At 47.4% G+C, this 17,859-nt stretch overlaps 1 long non-coding RNA gene across 2 annotated transcripts; it reads left to right on the top strand.

Moving 5' to 3' along the window:
* Positions 1-7,580: 7,580 nt before the first annotated feature.
* On the top strand, positions 7,581-16,607 carry LOC104005754 (uncharacterized). Of its 2 annotated transcripts, none has more exons than XR_001713645.2 (3): positions 7,581-7,818; positions 15,475-15,562; positions 16,356-16,607. It is a non-coding gene; the product is annotated as an uncharacterized LOC104005754 (long non-coding RNA). The 2 variants fall into 2 exon arrangements; XR_679199.3 differs by lacking the exon at positions 7,581-7,818 and adding an exon at positions 8,890-9,061.
* The last annotated feature ends 1,252 nt before the right edge of the window (positions 16,608-17,859 follow it).

Raw genomic sequence — 17,859 nt, forward strand, 5'->3', positions numbered from 1 at the left:
AGCAAGGATATCACTCAAAGGTGGGCACAACAGTGTAGAAAACCAATTAGGAGAGGGTAGGTATATGTCAAATAGGTGAAGGGAAGGAATCAATCAGGAAAGCATGTCAAACGGGATGACAGGTTCTCAATCTGGTCTGTGGATTTGACTTGTAGCTTGACTTTCAGGCTTTAAACAGTTGTTTTTGGCTTGGAGGTGGGGTTTTACTGGGGATCCATCCCTATCTGCCTAGGTACTTGCCTGCCTCCTGCTGCTATGAATTATAGATATCTTGACATACTTTAATGAGTTTATGCAAGGGATGAATTCCTAATAATGACAGTGCTGGAATAAAGAGCAAGGGCATTTTAAATTCTGATTTTTTTTCTCACCAATTTGCCTTGCGCAAACTCAGCACCATTGCATTCTCAGTAACAGATTATCAAAGTGCTGATTCTCCATTTACTTATTAATATTGGGTAATTTCAAGGTTTCAAAGTTTTACCCATCTGGGTAGGTGAAAACATCGGTGTTTTAATATGCATTTTTTTTTTAGCTGTGTGTGTGGCTTATATTGTTCCCTATGTTTATTGGTCATCAGTGTTGGTATTTGTTTGTTTTTCTTGATTTCCCTATTCATATTCTCACCTTCAATGGATCCTTTTCTCTAATCATCTGTGTCTTTCTTTGCCTTAGGAAAATGTCTTTTGGTTACTTCCTCAGTTGTTTCCTCCCCTCCTGGATCCAGACATCTGGGTCTAGATTTATTTTCATGTTATTTTATTTTATCCTATGTTTTCCATCTCTCAGTCTTTACACTCTGCCTTAAAGGAGATATTTTTCAACATTATCTCCCAGACATTCGGCTCTCTTTTCAAAAATTCTAGATTATTATTTTTGAAAATCAAAGTAGTACATGAGGATTGTTTTATGAGCAAAATATAGCTTATATAGTTTATAGTAAAAATCACACTGTCCCACAATTTCTTATTCCTGTTCCTCTCCCTAAACTTTTTTTTTCTTTTTTTTTTTTTGAGTTGGAGTCTTGCTCTGTTGCCCAGGCTGGAAAGCACTGGTGCTATCTTGGCTCACTACACCTCTGCCTCCTTAGTTCAAGCGACTCTCCTGCCTCAGCCTCCCGAATAGCTGGGACCACATGCGTGTGCCACCACACCTGGCTAATTTTTGTATTTTTAGTAGAGACGGGGTTTTACCATGTTGGCCAGGCTAGTCTCAAACTCCTGACCCCCGGTGATCCATCTGTCTCAGTCTCCCAAAGTGCTGGGATTACAGGCGTGAGCCACTGTGGCCAGCCTCCCTAAACTTTTAAACTGTTATTTTCCTGGTACTTACTGCCATACTTCTCAACTCTAGATGTTATCTTTTGATTTCCTATCATGGAAGACAAAGATTCAGTGATAACACCACCACCATGTCCGTACTATCATTTTCTGCATCCTGCTATGATAGTTATGTCCCAACTTTTTGTTAAATTGTTACTATTTTTTTGGATAAACATGTGAGCTCAATTCATGGTTGAGTCCAAAAGTCCATTATGATTATGTCTCCCTTTATTTTTTCCTGGAGTTAATAGTTGTTTGTTTATTTATTGATTTGTCGCTTAGTTTTTATGTACCTTCTAAACCCTCCTAATGGAAGTGAAAAACACTTTTGAATTTGGAAGAGCCCTTGTCCGTGAACTGGCTCCTTCCTTTGTTTCTCTCCTTCTTGAGGTGCAAGGACAGAGCCAAGAAAGACCGATTAGAGTGTTAGGCAGACAAGAGAGTCAGGAAAAGGGTGGAATGTTTCCAGGTGCCTGACAAGGAAAAGGGAAAACAGATCCACAGGGATCTAGGGAGCTGGAGCTTTTGAAATCAGTTGTTTGACCTCAGAATGTCTCTACAGAAACAGGGTTTTCCATGGTGGGTGGTTCCCAGCTCGTCTCCTACTCCAACTTACCCCCAAGCTGAACAGCTGTACAGGACCTTTCCAGAAAAGTTGTAAGACTGGGCCGAGTGCGGAGGCTCATGCCTGTAATCCCAGCACTTTGGGAAGCCAAGGCTGGCAGATTGCCTGAGATCAGGAGTTCGAGACCAGCCTGGCCAATGTGGTGAAACCCCATCTTTACTAAAAATACAAAAATTAACTGGGCATAGTGGCATGCACCTGTAGTGCCAGCTACTCGGAAGGCTGAGGCAGGAGACTCGCTTGAACCCGGGAGGTGAATGTTGCAATGAGCGGAGATCACGCCACTGCACTCCAGCCTGGGTGACAGAACGAGACTCAAAAAAAGACTGTAGCAGTGTTGTTTTCCAAGTTTGCAAGAAAGTAGAAACATTGAAGCAGCAACAATTTTGCATTTACCTTGAATGGCAGTGCTGGAGGCAGAGGGAGTATTGATGTTTTGTGCTTGGTGGAGATAGCAGTGGGCCAAAGACAAGCCCTGCATCCCCCTAGATGGGTGAATATGGGTGAGATGGACAGAAGAGAAAAAGAATCCAAGGGGGAAAGGAGATTATGAGAAGGGAGAAGCCTCAACTGGGCAGAAGCCCTTCCCTGACCTTAGTACCCAGCCTTCTCCACCCCTGATTTTGCTAACCCTGCCCAGCACATAGTAGGTGTTTAATAAGTAATATAAGTAATAGGCTCTGTGAGGTCAGGGCACTTCTCAAGGGTGTGAGGATGGATATCCATAAGTCAGAAGTCTGTAATTTAGGGGTGGTTGGGAAGCACAGCAACAAATGTTTCACGTATTTTGATCTTTCAATTCACCTGTGCAGATGCGTAAATTCTTCTGGATTGCAGAAGAACTGATTGTTCCCTAAGGGCCCTGTTGGGGGTTGGCAGATCTTGCGTACCTCTTCTGGGCCACCAGACCTTCTCTTTCTTCATCACCAAACCCAGGAAGGGCTCATATCCCGTTCTGCAGGTGTGGGTAGGAGAAAGCTGGGGGAACACCCAGGGGTTACTAGCTTTTAACAAAACCACATTTTAGTTGGCTGGAATCCTAGTCATGAGCAGGGATGATCACAGAGGGCTCACCTCACACCTTATCCTGGCTTCAAATGGACTGAGTGGGCCCAAGCATGTTCCAGAGAGCTTAGTGGTGATGCAACTCCGGCAGGCCGCCAGAGCACAGAAATCCTTACTCTGCCTGGGCCTGGCTTTGTGTGTTTTCAATTGTTCTGTCCTGGTGGCTTTGGGGAATACAATTCTTAGTCCTCAGAACACCAGCCTACACTGACTCTGTTGTTTAACACTTGCCTCTGTTTGAATGTTTTGTGATAGTTGTTTGCTAAAGTTTGTTAACCTTGCCTTGCACATATTAGGTGATCAATAAGTAATTGTATGAATTAATAAACTCTGATCATTTCTCAGGGTCTAGCTCTGCAATATGCCTGGAGAATAAGTGACACTGCTTCCCTGCTGTCCCCACTCCTTCCCTCTGGGATGTATGCTGAGCACCTTCCAGAGCGCTCTGCATTTCCATGGGGAGGGTGCTTGTGCACACACACACAGGCTCATACTCACTACACCTGTCCAGGACGTGTTCACTGCTCCTCCGGGTGTGTTAGCTCAGGAACAGGAGAGTTCCTGTCCGCAACCTCTCGCTATCTCTCCAGGTCTGTGTCTAGAAAGATGTTTCAGTTGCCTTTCAGTGTCTGCAGGCATCAACATCAAGCGTCATGACCAACATCATAGCACAGGTCCTGCCTATGTGCTCGCCACTGTTTACTGCTTTTCATTTATCCTTTCATTTGCTTCTAGCAACAACCCTAAAAAGTAGGTCTGATTATCCGATTTTAATGCTGAAGATACTGCGACTCAGAGAAGCTAATTTGCCCAAGATCACACAGATGAGCCCAGATACCACCCCAGGTCTTTGCAACACATAGCTGTATAAATAATTACGCCATCTTACTTGAGCATCAAAGCTAGTTCAGCAAATAGTAAAGGAAGGAGCCGGGGTTCGGAGGCACTACATGTTAGGGCCACCAGGGGCCGCTGTTTCTCTATACTTGGGCCAGGAACGCAGCCACTCCCCTGCAGACCTCAGGAATGCAGCCTGAGTGTGGCCTTGGGAACACAAGGGAGTCCCACAAATTCACACCCAGTGGGGCCCACCCCACCTTGCTTCAGCACAGTCTTCAGCCCACCCTCACCCCCACAACTTGGCATGGGAGCATGGGGAGGCTGGCGGTTGCAGATACCAAAGTAGAAGTCTGAATTGGAACATGTGATTCTTCTGCTCTGTCAGAAATTCTTCCAGTTGTGGGGCCTGGCCGCCTGATTTTCAGGGAAATGGCTAACTGCTGGGGCGCTTCTGATAGCAGAAAGCTTTTCAGAGATGGGCTCCTGGGGTGAGAGGATCCCGGTTAGGTCAGTGGCCTCCAAATTGGGATATGTAAGATGATCTGTTGGGGGTGCAGGAAGAAAATAACAGAACCTTTATGTGAGTATTTATAATTTTAATCTAAAAATAAGAGCTGATGCGGTGGCATGGGTCTGTAGTCCCAGCTACTTGGGAAGCTGAGATGGGAGGATCGCTTGAGCCCAGGGATTTGAGGCCAGCCTGGGCAACATAGCGACACCCTGTCTGTAAAATAAGTAAATAAATAAATGACAATGTGACTTCGTTTTTTTTTTTTTTTTTTGAGACAGTCTCACTCTGTCGCCCAGGCTGGAGTGCAGTGGTGCAATCTTGGCTCACTGCAGCCCCCACCTCCCTGGCTCAAGAGATCCTCCCACCTCAGCTTCCCAAGTAGTTGGGACTACAGGCGCCCGCCACCACGCCCAGCTAATTTTAATGTTTTATATTCAGATTGGTGCTGGCTCTGTCACTGGTTTGTATTTCAAATAGTACTGAGTCGGCAAAGTGTGTGTGGTGAACTGAGAGAAGAATGGGGGTGCCCTGACAGGAACAGGCCTCAGCACAGTTGGCTTGCTCCTGCTGGATAGGATTTCTGCTGGATATACCAAACCTAACTAGATAACACATAACTGAACCACAGTCATCCTCATGGAATTGACAAGTAACTTCTAAGGATTCCTATGAAGAGTCCAAGGTTTGATGGTAAAGCGATCAGTATCTGCATGTTCGAACCAGACGAAGATGCCTGAGCTGCCACTTCCACTTTTTGTGGGGACTCTTAGCTGCATTATGACATAAAAATGACATTCTAAACAGACCTTTTAGGACACTCATCTCCCAAATTTAAACTTGTCAAAATTATTTGAAATTGTATCTATTATCACTTACAATGAACCTTGCTGTAATAATAAAAAATCGCTGTGCCTTGATACAGTAATAGCCAGTGACAGCAGCACAGGTACATGGTATGTCAGGGGTGCAGGCCAAACCCTATTTGGGGGTGGAGGCACAGATCAAAAGACCACCGGAGTATGCCGCAGCCAACAGTTCAGCGTTCCTGTCTTTACCATTCTTAGTTTGTTTTGGGCCAAGGGCCTGAGCTGTTGGGTTTGTGAAGACTTGCTGACATTGCTTAAGGGCTAGGCATTGGAACTATGACCCTTGGGGACTTTGGTTTCAATTCCAGTTGAGGCATTTCAAGTCAGGTGGTTTTTGTTTGTTTTTGGTCTACTTTACAAGTGTCCAATTCCTGTAACAGAAAGGAGGGGAGGAAGAGAAAAGGGAGGAGGAAGGGGGTGGGAGCCTTCCACTGCGTGGTGCTCTGTGGCACTCCCTGGAGTGTCGACTTTGTGGGCATTTTCCCATCTTGCACAATGGAGGGGCCTCCCTCTAGATCCCGTTCCTTAAGTTCTTCCTTTCAAGGGCAGATTTAAAAATCTCGTGGGATTTGTCTGAATCTTGACAGAAAGATGGTTCTTATTTATTTTCTTTTTCTGAGACAGGGTCTTACTCTGTGAGTGCAGTGGTACAATCACGGCTCATTGCAGCCTTGACCTCCCTGGCTCAGCGATCCACCTCAGCCTTCCAAGTAGCTGGGACCACAGGCATGTGTCACCATGCATGGCTAAGTTTTTATTTCTTTTGTAGAGATGGGGTCTCATTATGTTGCCAAGGCTGTTCTCAAACTCCTGGGCTAAAGCGATCTGCCTGCCTCAGCCTCCCAAAGTGCTGGGATTCCAGATTCGAGATAGTGAAATGAAATTTCTAAGAGGACTTCCTGAGAGCAAATGTAAGGTTGTCTGTATAAGTTCCTGTCAAAGCATCAGGATTCCTTAGGACGATTTTTTAAGCATGTAGAGTCCTGGGCCTCACTTATGGCCTCCCGGCTCAGACTATCAGCTCGCCCAGGAAAAAGAATTTTCACCAAGCCCCTCTGCCCATGCCCCACAAACTAGGGATTTTGAGAAACATTATTCTGTATCATGACATTTTTGAAAACTCTAGTCTTTCAAAGAGTTTATTATTTGAATTAATTTCTCTTAATATGGGATAGGGAAGGCCTGGGGGTCGTTTATTCATTTTAAGCACAAGGATGAAGTGAGACTCCGAAGAGGTCAGCCATTCACCTAAGTGTGTGGGAAAGGTCATGGGAGATGGGGGCTGGTCCTCCCTTGGGACCAAGCCCTCCCTGCCCAGTTCTGCTGCACACACTGGACACACCTGAGTGTGGGGAGTGCTATGACACTTCACACATCAGTGAGGAGGGCCCTGACTTAAAGCAACTCCAAGAGAAGGGGCTGAATTTCTGAGGCCAATTCATCACCGAAACCAGACCCCTACCTGGGCCCAGTGGGAAATTATAATCCCACTCATCTTCAGAAAGGGACCTTGGAATGGAAGCCTTAAATGCTATTCAGTCCAACCACATGACTGGCAAAATCCGTGGAGGTTCTTTAGCAAAACATCAGCACAATGGCATGTTGGCTGCAGAATACTAAAAAGGACTCTAGGCTGGGCATAGTAGCTCATGCCTGTAGTCCCAGTTACTCAGAGGCTGAAGCAGGAGGATGGCTTGAGCCCGGTGTATGAGGCTGCAGTGAGCCAGGATAGCACCACTGTACTCTAGCTGGGTGATAGAGGAAGACTGTCACCTAAAAAAAAAAAAAAAAAAAAAAAAAAAGGACTCTAGAGGCCAGAAAGTTTCTTCTCCTGGCAGAGCCTCCTCCCTGCCCCTACTTCCCCTGGAGAGCAGCTCCTTCCAGAAGGCCCACCCAGAGGTGGGTTCAGTACCCCTCGTGGTCCTCAAATTGCACACTGGGGCTGCTTTTGCCTTGTCATTTATCACTCTGCACTGAAATGGCCAGGAGTCTGCTTCCCCCAGGGGACAGTGAGTCTCTTGGAGGTAGGGGCTGGGTTCAGTAAGTGTCTGTAAAATGAATAGGGTCCTCATTGGGGCTTCTCTTGAGTCTGACTTAGTCATCATCACCCCGAGCACCCTCACATTCCACTGAGACAGAGCCTTGGCACTGCCATTTGATGAACTGCCAGGGTGGTGTAAAATGTCTAGAATGTCCATCTTCTGTGTCATAGGGAAGAGACAGACCTTGAGCGAGGGCTACAACCTCAAATCAGGGCTGCATGGCCACTTGCCACCTGGGCACTCTGGGCCTACCTCCAGATATTGCAGGCCACACCCCTGCCAGGTAGGAAAGGAGCCATTTTATTTTCCTGCTCTCAGAGGCTAGGAAACCAACCAAGCAAGGCAAGTCGGCCATCAGGCTCAGCCTCGCATGAAGTGCTCCTGACTTCCCACCCTTCCTCCAGGCCAGGTGTCTGCCAATCACAATCTGGGTTCTGTTTTCCCGCCTTTCCTGGCAGTACAAACCACGCTCCGGATGGTGAGCAATGCAAGTTCCAGGCATGCCTTGCTGCATTACTGGGTTCCCAGGTGTCACTTCATCCAGAGGGTGAGTCCTTCACAGGTCTGTGGGCTGATAAACATGCAAATTTCCCCACGCAAATGATGTTAGGCCGTGGCACCTTTCCCACTGAGAAAGCTCCCTGTCAACAAGCTGGGAAAATGGGTGAAAGCCCATGCTTTGCCCGCCCTGGGTAGCACACACTGGCAAGGAATCTGGGCAAGGCCCCCTGTAGGGGCAAGCGGACATCGCACACTCCCGCCTCGAGTCCCTGCGTGAAGGCAGGGACTTCCGCAGGCCTGTGGTCTGGCTTTAGGGAAAAGTCCATTTGCTCACTTGATTCCGTGGTGTTTCCACGTGAGCGCAGCTGTGTGTGTCAGCTGATGTGTGTGATCCGAGTGGTTTCTATACCGTCGTGGAAACCCTCAGCCCAGTGGTTATGGACTTTCTTGGGGCCTCAACTCTCCCCAAGAGCGTGATCCTCACTACGGGGGAGCGGCGCTTTATCCGGCGGGGCGGGTGGACACTCCTACAGACCCACTTTGACCCATTTTCTCACAGTTTCCAACCCAGAGCCGCAGGGACAGGGGCGGACTGCGTTTCCTTCCCTGAGCCCTCAGCAGAGCCTCTGGGCAAGGCGGGCAGGGCCCAGGCTGCAGCTGGGCTTCCGGCCCGAGGCGCCTGCGTGGGAGCCGACCCTAGGCGCCGGGAGCCCCGGCGGGAGCTCCAGGGGGTGCGGGCGTTAGAGAGGGCCAGGGCCGCGCCCAGGCGGGGTGCGGGGAACCCGGGAGATGAAGCCGCCCGGGGGCGGGGGTGTTTGTCACCAAGGTGCTGAGGGGCCGTGGAAGGTTTTTACCTGTTTTCATTGGGAGCAAATAACAAAACTAAAAGCGATGGAGGGGTGGGGCTGCAGAAATGGAAGCAGCAGTGTGGGGAAGCCGGACGCTTCCCGGGCAAGAGGGAGAGGGGACGCTCAGACCCAAAAGGCGGGCTGGGCGCGGAGTAGGGCAGCCGCCGGGGGGCGCCCGCACGGGCTCGGGTTCGGGGCCGGGTTTGGGGGCGGGTAGGGGCGGGCGGGGGCGGGCAGGGGCGGGCAGGGGCGGGGCAGGAGCCGGGGCTGCGAGCTGGCCGCGGCGCTAGGAATGCGGCCTTTGGCTGGTCCCGGGCCGGCATTCCGGCCGGCGCAGGAATGTGAACAGGGTGTTCACTGCGCGCTCTGAGCGCACAAGTTTGTTCTCCTCCCCTTGGAGAACGCCGGCCCGCTCTGTGCCACCCTCTCCCCAAGCCCCCGGTACGTCCGTCTGTCCGGGTGGAGGACAGGGCCCCGAGGGCCGCGACCAGGAGGGACTCGCAGGAGGCACCGGACAGGGGTGCGGCGAGAGCAGTCGCGCTGGAGGAAAGGAGGGAAGCCCGCAGTGGTCCGCTGAGGCACTGAGAAAGCCAGGCCAGTAGCTCAAAGAGGAGACAGGACCTGCCCCTCTCCATCATCGGCCTCAAGGGGCACAGGGTTCAGATCCCAAAATGTGCCCATTTAGGGGGCACATTGTGAAGGGCAAGACCTGGGGAGAGAAGAGGGAAAGCGGACAATCTAGTTTAGGATTAGGTGCTTTCTGATCGGCCAGGGAGTGACTGAATACCTAACAGCATTTAACTCATTCAATAAATATTTGCTGAGCCTCTGCTCCGTGCCAGTTCCTGAGATTAATTCTGGGGGCACAGAGGTGAAGTCATCCTGTCCTTGAGGGGCTGACATTCTGATCCTCAAGACAGTCTCTGAAACACCGAGGGAGAGTTGGGGGAAGCCCAGGGTGTGGGGGAACACCAAGGAATAACACAGATTGGGGGTGGAGATCCAGGAGGGCTTCCTGGGAGAAGCTGCAGAGTGACACGGAAGATCAGTAGGAGTCAGCCCAAAAGATGGGAGAAGAGTATTTTAGACAGAGGGAACCTTATGTGCAGAGGAAGAGCCTGTGGTGCGATTGGCCCCCAAACAGAGCATAAGTCTGCTCCTGGCCTCTCCCCATGCCTGCCAAAGGCCCAGCTGAGTCACAGTAAGGGTCAGGGTGTCCATCTCAGTCCTCTCATGATGTTGGTGGGTCTATGGAGCCCCTCTTCTGCGAGAGGCACAGCAGTGGCCCGTGAAGAGTGAGAAGAGAATCAGGACTCAGCACGCTGCTGTGGGAGTATTGTGGGGACTGATAGATAATGCCCATAAGCATCTGGAGTGGGGCCTAGCACCTAGTAGGCGCTCTGTGGACATTGGCTGGTCTCTCAGCACCTTGCCTGATTGACTGACTCCTCTTCCCCTTCGTAGTACTGATTTCTGGTTCCGAAAAGGCAGCTGTCCAGCTCTTCATCCCTGCGGAGGGGCCTTCCCAAGGGGAAGACCATGTGGGTCTGGTCATGGAACTTCCTGATTTTTGTCCCTCCCTGATTTGGGGGTGGTAGCATGCAGGACATGAGACTGGCATGGAAGAGGGCATCATAAAGATCCTGGAATACATCCAGGGCATCCGATGCTGTGGGCAAGGAGGAATTGGAGCAGAGAAGGACCTTGCTTGCAGGTGCAGCGTGGGAGATTGGCCCATGGGCTGAGAACAGGATGAATGAAGCAAAGAGGGTCAGGGCCAGGAAGGCTGAACTTGGGCAGTATCCAGAAAAGGACTAATGGGAGCTCGGAGGGCAGGGACAGAAAGCAGAGCTGGGAGGTTGTCACTGGGGTGGTAGAGGAGATCAGACCCTTCAGCTGATTAGCTGAAAGGTGGGGCCAGGACTCTAAATCTCCTACTAGATCCTCACTCGGCTTGGGTCAGTATGGATCTGAGCACATGAGGCCACACGGGATCATAGTCTCTGTGTGTCACAAATGTCACTGAGTGACGGAACAGAAATGTTTATATCCAGAAGTTCTTTGTCCCAGGAATGCACTGGGACCTAAATTCTTATGTGCAGAGGAAAAGTGCAGGCCTTGGAATGGACTCTCCAGCATTGTTCCTTGGCAAACACAGGAAGATGGGTTTCCTTTAGCTTTGTGGTGCTGACATCTGAATCCGGACCCCTCCCCCAGCCTTTGGGGTCAGGGAGGGAGGCAGAGGACGAAGCAGTCGATGGAAAATAAACACCCACCTCTGCTTTTTTGACTTATTTCATGTTCTTAGAATTTCCTCTCTTGGATTCTGGCTTTGTTATTTTAAAATTCCACACGTTGGTTAGGGTTGAGAAAACCCCCTGTTGCTATTGCTATGGAGAGGCAGCTCTACACTGGGGGCACAGAGTCTCGGCACCCCCGGAGAAGTAAGCCGGCCAGCGGGCCTGCAGCCCGGTCTCCAAGTGAGTTTCTGAGTCAGCCTGTGCGAGGGAGGCTCTTGGGGCTGGGTGTGTGTGCCGCCTCTGTGTGAGCATGTGCTAGTCACACAGCTGGGATATGGCCGTGTTTTGGTTCCAGCTCTTTGGGCTGGAGCCACGCCGCAGTAGTGATAGCTCCATTTGGGGACTTCCAAAGGGGGTTCCAGGTGGGCTTGGATAGTGCATAAACTGAGAGGGCAACTCCAGCCCACTAGAGCCCTGCCTCACGCCCACACACACATGACTCAGACTGCTGCCTCCCCTGGACTCTGTGCTGTGGACACCTGGTCCTGTGCTGTCCTTCCATTGAGGCCTCTGCCTTTCCTCCTCCTCTCTTGACACGCATTCCCTTTTCCTTCAGGGGATGTGTACAAAAATTTAGGCACAAGAATAATCATTGCAGTGTTTCCTTCCTTCACCAATTCATTCATTCATTCATTCATTCATTCATCCATCCATTCAGTCATACAACAAATATTTATTGAGTGCTTACCAGGTACCAGGCATTGTACTGGATTCTGGAAATACAGAGACAGAGAAACTGGAAAACTGGAAACAACTCAAGGATCCCAACATTTAGTGGCATAAAGTATGGAGTATCTACATGACACAGGGCTGGAATGAGGGTGAAGCAAGCGAAGTAGGGGGTACCCCAAAACCCCATAATCAAGACAAGTAATATTTTAATGCAACTTTTTAAAAATAAAGATTAATCCATGGTGAACCAAACATCAAAATTTTAAATAAAGTCAGGATCAGTAACAGTTCTGTGCTAGATCATATTTAGACCCGGGGGAAAAGAAAAATTAGTCATACAATACATTGACAGAATGTCATGCAAACATTAGAATATGTCGAGGAAGTTTGCTTATTGACGTAGAAAGAAACTCATGGCATATTGTTGAGTGAAAAAAGGGAAATTACCAAGCCATATATAAAGTATAAGCCATTTAAAATAGGTATCTAGGTACTGGAAATGCTGAAAAAGCCTATGTCCAGATGTTAACAGCTCTTTCCTCTACAATTAACAGTTATTTTATTGCCTTCCTTTCGCCTATCTGTGTTTCCTGGATATTTTAATGACAAAGATGTAATATGTGTATAATTTTCTCAAAGTTTTTTTTTTTGTTTGTTTTTGTTTTTTTTTCTGAGATGAAGTCTTGCTCTGTCGCCCAGGCTGGAGTGCAGTAGTACGATCTTGACTCACTGCAACCTCCGCCTCCCGAGTTCAAGTTATTCTCCTGCCTCAGCCTCTTGAGTGACTGGGACTACAGGCGCGTGCCACCACACCCAGCTAATTTTTGTATTTTTAGTGGAGACGGGGTTTCACCATGTTGACCAGGCTGGTCTCAAACTCCTGAGCTGGTGATCTACCTGCCTCGGCCTCCCAAAGTGCTGAGATTACAGGCGTGAGCCACCGCGCCCGGCCTCAAAGATTTTTTTTTAATACAACAGGAGCATTGGAGCAGAGTATGCTGGTCTGGAGAGACTCCCCACATCACCCCACTTCTCAGTGTTGAGACTGGGGCAGGTCTGGGATTACCCTCTCACTTCCTCCATGAGAAAGCTGAGGCTCGGTGAGGCTGAGGCATGTGGTGGCGCCAGCCTCTGAAGGCAGGCGAGTCTTCAGGGTCCACATTGCCCCATAGGATGGCTGCGGCTCTTGTGTGCCAGCTTATGAACTTTTTCTATCTTTCCCTTCATGGCCCAGCTGCTCTCCACTGGCCTACCTCTTCCACTGATGTTGTTTTTCAACTGAGAACAGAACTGTAGGAAGAAAGCCTGGATAGATGTGCCTAGCCCCGTCTCTGGGTCCTCAATGAATGACAAGTGGGCTTGTGAGTGACTGAGTGAGGGAGTGAGTGATTCTGGTTAGAAAGTATTTCCAATGTTATGTTGTTCTCTTTGGCACAGACACACCCTGCAGACTGGCATGAATCATAAGTAATTCCCTAAAGCCCCCATCTGCCTGGAAATGCCTAGTGGTATTTCCCATAGTTCAGAAGCCATCAGCCCTGCATGCCAGCAGGTTTAGCTATTCCCCACCCAGCCACAAACTCTTGCCCATCCCCTGGGGAGAACACTGGAGGGAGAGGAGCTTGAGGGAGAGGAGCTTGAGGTAAAGGTGACACCTCTGGAGACTGCAGTCATTCTGGGATTTTGCTCACAGAAGCCTCAGGGCTGCGATCCTCCCGGTTTGTGACTTAGTAGGCCTTGTGTCTTAAGCATGATGCCTGAGGGCCAGAAGAGAAGCCCTTTCTCTCTCTCTTTTTATTATTATTATTATTTTTTATTATACTTTAAGTTCTAGGGTAAGAGGTGGGTTCCCAGGCTTCAGCTCTCTCTCAGTAGCGTGTGGTCTCAGCTTGTCTGCTGAATGCTGAGAAGCAAGAGTGCTCTTGGTTCTAAGTGTGGGTATAGCAGGTTGTATTTCTCAAAGATGGTGGTGACAATATTGCAGCTAACTATGGCTACTATGTAGACATAACTAAGTTATGGCCAGTGACATGCAAGTGGAATTATTGTGTGGGAATATCTGCAAAGATGTCTTCAAAGGGAGGTGAAGTGCCTTTCTTGTTCCTTTCTCCATCCTGCCGCCTGTAATGCAGATGTGATGACTAGAGCTCTAGCAGCCTTCTTGGACAATGAAGACTTGGGGTGGGGGGACGCCTTAACAAATACCAGAAACCCAGAAGCTATGAAAGAAAAGATAAACATACTTGGCTAGATTAGAATCTTAAATTTTTGTGGCAAAAGATAGCACAAAGAATAGATGAACAGATTTGGAAACCATACTTATAAATCAGAGGACAAAGGGCACAAAGAACATTTACAAATTGCCAAGAAAAAGATAAATGATTCAATAGAAATATTGGCAATTTATGGAATGTCAGTTTCAAAGAGCCAAAAACATATGAAAAATCACTAGCAGTTAGTGAAATGGTTAGGTCAGCTTGAAAAAAATAAAAAGACTGGGAATGCTGGTGGACCTGCAGAGAAAGGGGTATTCGCGTACAGCGTTACTTGAAATGTGACTTTCTCTAGCCTTTAAAAAAGTCAATTATGTGGCCGGGTGCAGTGGGTCACGCTTGTCATCCTAGCACTTTGGGAGGCCAAGGTGGGTGGATCACCTGAGGTTAGGGGCTCCAGACCAGGCTGGCCAACATGGCGAAACCCCGCCTCTACTGAAAATACAAAAAATTTGGCCAGGCACAGTGGCTCACACCTGTAATCCCAGCACTTTGGGAGGCTGAGGTTGGGGGATCATGAGGTCAGGAGATCGAGACCATCCTGGCTAACATGGTGAAACCCCGTCTCTACAAAAAATACAAAAAGTTAGCCGGGCGTCGTGGCGGGCACCTGTAGTCCCAGCTACTCCGGAGGCTGAGGCAGGAGAATGGCGTGAACCCAGGAGGCAGAGCTTGCAGTGAGCTGAGATCGCGCCACTGCACTCCAGCCTGGGAGACAGAGCGAGACTCCGTCTCAAAAAAAAAAGAAAATACAAAAAATTAGCCAGGTATGGTGGCAGGCACCTGTAATCCCAGCTACTCGGGAGGCTGAGGCAGGGCAATTGCTTGAACCTGGGGGTGGAGGTTGCAGTGAGCTGAGATCACGCCACTTTACTCCAGCCTGGGCAAAAGAGTGAAACTCCGTCTCAAAAAAAAATTAATTATAGTTATTACATAAAATTAATAATTTTATATATTATAACCTGTACAAATTATATATCTATAAGTATATTTGACCACCAGTTCAGTCCTTTTCATCTGTCCTCAAATATCTGTACAGGATAATGTGTATTACAGTATTGTTCATAGTGTCCAAAAATTGTAATTAAAGTGAATGCTGACCAGGTGCAGTGGCTCATGCCTGTAATCCCAACAGTTTGGGAGGCCAAGGTGGGCAGATCACTTGAGGTGAGGAGTTCAAGACCACCCTGGCCAACATGGTGAAACACCATCCCTACTAAAAGTACAAAATTAGCTGGGTGTGGTGGTGCACGCCTGTAATCTCAGCTACTTGGGAGGCTGAGGCGGGAGAATTGCTTGAACCCAGAAGGTGGAGGTTGCGGTGAGCCGAGATCATGCCACTGCACTCTAGCCTGCATAACAAGAGCAAAACTCCATCTCAAAAAAATGAAAATAAGAAAATAAAAAATAAAGCGAAGCTGAATAAATTATGGGGCATTTATATTTAGGAATGTTATGCACCCATTAAAAAGAAAGAAGCAGAGATAAACCAGTGATTAATTTTTATTAGATATTTATGAAAAAGAAAAGCAAGATAAGGAAAAGTGTATACATCATTTAGGTAAAACAATGATTTAAAACCTATGTGTGTATATGTATGTTTTGTTAGTCTGAGTTCTGCAAGGATCGGTGACTAAGATGGAATTCCACTTGCAAGAGATCTATTGGAAAAAGCTCCTGTGAGTGAACAATGGGAGGTACGTTCTCAAAGCTGTAGCATATTCACACACATGGCTATGTGTGTGTATGTTTATGTATAGATATACATATCTGTATATCATATATGTGAATATGTATTATGTATGTTTATGTATATATGTGGATATATGTATGCACATACCGTGTGTATACATATGGCTATGTTTGTGTGTGTGTATATGTTCATATACATTTGTATATGTAGGCATAGAGAAAAGTATGAACGGATATACACTAGGCTATTATAATACATAGGTTATGGGGAAGGGGAGTCCTACAAAAAAAAAAGAGGGAAAAATTGCACTAAAACCCCTCACATTTCAGACTTCTATATTCAGTCGCCCATACCACATTTGAAAAGCTTTAATACTTTATAAACTGAATTCCTGAGTTTGTCTGCCTCCTCTGATCAAACCTGCAGCACCCCCACCCCCAAGTCTGATTCCTATTTCGTTCTACATGACCTGTTTTCTTCCTGCTGGAAGACTTTGGAATCTTTCCTTTATGCCAGGTGCTCTGGAATCTCCCCACCACTTGTCCTGCTATGGGTCTTGCCCCATTTATTGTACTGGGTCCTTGATAGGCACTTAAATCCTTAGGTTCTGGAATCTGACAGCCTCACTTTGGGGCTCTGTTAGGGAGATGTGGCCGAGGAGGAGTCCGAGGGGCAGCTCTTGCCCCTTCCTGGGGAAAGGTGCACAGAAGGCTGATGAGGAGACCTGTGGCTTTCTCACCAATTGGCCCATATGAGTTCTTGCCGCTGAGTCACTCTCATTATCTCCACTTTTCTAGGGAGGAGGCCTCACCACTGTGCCCAGAGCAGCACAGTGAGTCAGAGATGAAGCTCTTGTCCCACTTGCCGCAACCCTCGAGCCCTGCTTCCCAGGTCCGCGTTCCCAGGCAGCCTGCCACAGCCAGTGCCAGTGAGAGAGTGGATCAGGCTTCAGGATAGCCCAGCACTGAGGACATCCAAAACAGTCTTCATTTATTTATTTATTGTTCATAGTGTCCAAAAGTTGGAATTAAAGTGAATGGCTGAATCAATGATGGTGCATTCATATTTAGGGATGTTATGCGTCTATTAAAAAGAATGAAATAGAGGTAAACCAGTGATTAATTTTAATTAGATATTTATGAATAATAAAAGCAAGATAAGGAGAAGTGTGTATATTATTTAGGTAAAACAGTGATTTAAAATCTATGTGTGTATATGTATGTTTTGTTAGTTTGAGTTCACCAAAGATCAGTGAATCAGTGACCAAGATGAGGTTCCATTTGCAAGAGATTTATTGGGAAAAGCTCCAGGAAAAATGTGTGTATATGGATATTTTATTTCATCTAAAGTTTATAGAATAAAATATCTTTAGATGGAATAAAATATCCATATTACTTTAAAATGTTTGGATTGAAATACAGTGAAGTGAAAATTCCCCCTCCCAGTTTGGTTGCCCTTTTTTTTTTTTTTTTTTGAGACAGAGTCTTGCTCTGTCGCCCAGGCTGGAGTGCAGTGGCGCGATGTCGGCTCACTGCAAGCTCCGCCTCCCAGGTTCAAGCAATTCTCCTGCCTCAGCCTCCCGAGTAGCTGGGACTACAGGTGTGTGCCACCATGCCCAGCTAATTTTTGTATTTTTATTAGAGACGGGGTTTCACCATGTTGGCCAGGATGGTCTCGATCTCTTGACCTCGTGATCAGCCCGCCTTGGCTTCCCAAAGTGCTGGCATTGCAGGCATGAGCCACTGCGCCTGGCCTTGGTTGCCCTTTTTTAGAGGCAACTGGTGCTAGTTTCTTGTGTATACTTCAAGAGATATTTTAATGCAAAAAAAAAAAAAAAAAGGTAGATAATCTTATAGTCCACAATCCCTTATCTGGAAGCTTGGGGGCAGTTGTATTTTGGAACTGGGAATTCAAGGAGTGTAGAAAGGTAGTATGTATATTCTATCACACTCCCAGCAGAGCCTGTGATAAAATACACAAATATTTCTGCACCAAACAAAATAAATAAAGCCATAATCTGCCTTAAGTCAGTTGAGTTCAGCCAGGTTTTGCTACCAAATGTGTTTGTGTTATTTATTTATTTTTCAATTGTGTTCTTTGGAGATTTTTGAATTTTATAATTGTGGATAAGGGAATGTGGACTTGTTTTTGTGCTACTCTCCTTATTTAAAAACTTATGGCGGCATTCTGCACCTACTGGATCAGACTAAAGAGCTTTTTCATTATTATTATTATTTTGTGTCCCCATAGTATTGCATTATACACATGCACCATTGCCAGCTTAGCTTCTTCATGGACATT

This window comes from Pan troglodytes, chromosome 2, assembly GCF_028858775.2.
Source record: "Pan troglodytes isolate AG18354 chromosome 2, NHGRI_mPanTro3-v2.0_pri, whole genome shotgun sequence".
Classification (NCBI taxonomy): Eukaryota; Metazoa; Chordata; class Mammalia; order Primates; family Hominidae; genus Pan; species Pan troglodytes.